Genomic DNA, 2,722 nt, shown 5'->3' with positions numbered 1-2,722 from the left:
GGCTAAGAGGAGTCAGCATGAAGAGGAGAAAGAAGGGAATGGGGTGCACTAAAATGGCCTGTTGGCACCTCTGTGTTCCTGTGTAGAAAATAAACTGGACTCCCCCTTCTGCTCCTCCCAGAAGCAAAAGACCAAATATATTTCCTATTCATCAGATTATACTCTTCTGGTTTTGTTTTATATTATTTTTACATGCGCATTAAAAAAAATCTAAGGAAAAAAAGATCCACGAACATTTCAGATTAGGTTAAGTCATTCAAGCTAAAAGCAACCCTACTCTACTCAGTGAAAGAGATGCTTTAATACAGGAGCACAGCTCAATTTTCAAAGGAAAATACATGCTCATGGAATTCTAGAGTGGAAGGACCTTCGAGATAATCTACCAGTGCACCTCACACCTTAACATGCAGACAGAGCACTGGAGTGCACACTTACTGCCTGGATGTCTCCACCCAACACTGGGAGTATAAGCCTCGTCAGTAAAACATGTAACTCAAACAGACTTTACTCTGGGAAAGCTTGCTACCTGCATTGTTAGCAGGGGCCTCTGATTCAAATGCTGAAATCTTTAATCTTCACTGTGAGAAACTGTTTTTATCCAACCTCCCCATACAGCAAAATGAGGAAATCCTTACACCCCTCACACCTCCCAATGCTCTCTCTGGGTGACCTGATTCGACTGTTTAATATTGTGAAGGCTGGAGAAAGCCAGAATTACCAAGACTGGAATAGATGATGCTCATAAAGAAAGACTTTATGGTTAAGACCATTACGATAATAGGTAGCCCATCTCTGGAAGTCCATAATGTAAAACTTTTAATACAGAGTGGGCACTTTCCTCTTTCCTAAATATGATTTCAACTGGTTAAGAGAAGAGAAATTAATGTTCAGTAAAAAGTAGCTATTCCATATGTGTAGTAACTACTTTTCTATAATGTCTTATGGCATCTGGGGTTCAGCATCATTGAACAACATAAAATGAATGTTATAGAGCTATAAAATTGCATGTAAAATAACTCAAAACTGTTGAAATGACCATCAGAGTATCCTGGGAATGAATTTCCACTATGATTAATTGTCACTTCTAAATGTGGCTTAGCAAATCTGTTACTGACCAGAGGGATTCTTTAGTATATGGAAATGTCCAAAAATTTTTAAAAAGCCTTCCCACACCACATGAATGATAAGCAAAAGTCATTGTAACATCAATATTTTTTTATCATCATCGCTACTAAAATTTAGAGTCTCATTGTTTTGTGTATGTTGAATGTATCATATTAGAATATCCAATGAAATGGCCTTTTGGATATTCTATGCTCTATTGTCCTTCAAAGCTCATGAGGTTGAAGGAGTCTGTGTTCAATGTCTGTTTCAGTTACCTTAAAAAATAAAATTATTGAAGCAATACAAGATTTTTAAATGAACAAAAATTGCAACTTCTAATATTGAAGTCAGAGAACTTTCCTGAATTCTTACTTGAAACAAGTGTTTATTTGAGATGTATTAAACCCAAAACTGCGTTATAGAAATGAGTATGATGTAAGTCTTTAAGAAGATTATAAAAAAAATGTTATCTTTACATGTTTCAATTTGAAGAAGCAACTTTTATTGCTGGTTTAAGATGGTTCAAGGTGAATGGACAACTAAGATTGCGTAATTTAATAAATTTATAGGGTTTCTGTTTTTATATGAAAATACTAATTTGTAGGAATACATTAAATTCCTCTAAATTTTTCAAACTCTAATGTGGCTCCCAACATGGAATGGTTTTAAGAAAAGTCTTGGAGCTCTGGTGGCCTAGTAGCAAGAAGCTGCACTGCAATCCCAGAGGCACACAGTTCAAATCCGCCAGATGCTCTGCTGGAGAAGGAGGAGCAATCTCTTCCTGTACCAGTCAGATCCAATTTGACGATACACACACACAAAATAAGAAAAAAAAAGAAAAAGTTTTAACTATTGTCTCATAACCATTTAAAAAAACAGTCACCACCACTGTGCATGTCTCTTCACCGAGAATGTTGTTATCTATTAAGATACAAAAGAATTTCAGAACTTTAATCATGCTTTTGACAGAGACATCTAGTACTGTTTGTCACCATTTTAGACACTTACTGGTTGCATTCAAATGTATTGATTCCTTAGAACTATCTTACCTGTGAAAGTTGAACCAGGTCTACTTGCCTTATATTTTGATTCTGCTATATCCCTTCCCCCCATTTTATACCATCTGTACCTGGTGCATTGGGACCTTCCCACATCTGGCTACAAGCTGGTGTGTGGATTGCCCTCCTTTTGATCTAGTTTCATCTAGTGATTTGCTCAGTATTTTTAAGGTCAGGTTGAAAATTTTTCTGTTCCAGTTATTTTTTTATATATATTTTGTATTGTGTTTGATATTCAGATGCATATGAAAGTTGCTTCTATTTGCAGTAATTCCAGCCTTTTGCTGCGAAAAGGTAAGACTATGCTTTGCTTGCTTGAAAATATAGTGATTTATGTGTTTAGCATGAATGTTTAGACTATTCATGCAAATATTCTTGAAATTATGTTCAGGACTATATTGCCATGGATTTATATTCCTTCCTTTTATCAGTTATGATTTTATGATGTTCATTGAAGGGTTCATTGGTTTGTAGAAGTCCTTGTTACCCTAAACTTTGAGGATGTTTCTAATGTTAACCACTAATTCTTACTCTGTATTTAGGATCTTATAACCTAGAAA

The sequence above is a fragment of the Elephantulus edwardii genome, unplaced genomic scaffold (genome assembly GCF_000299155.1).
Source record: "Elephantulus edwardii isolate Elephantulus edwardi_28Jun2011 unplaced genomic scaffold, EleEdw1.0 scaffold00285, whole genome shotgun sequence".
Taxonomy (NCBI): domain Eukaryota; kingdom Metazoa; phylum Chordata; class Mammalia; order Macroscelidea; family Macroscelididae; genus Elephantulus; species Elephantulus edwardii.
The sequence above is the reverse complement of the archived record's forward strand: the minus strand, read 5'-3'. Positions refer to the sequence as shown.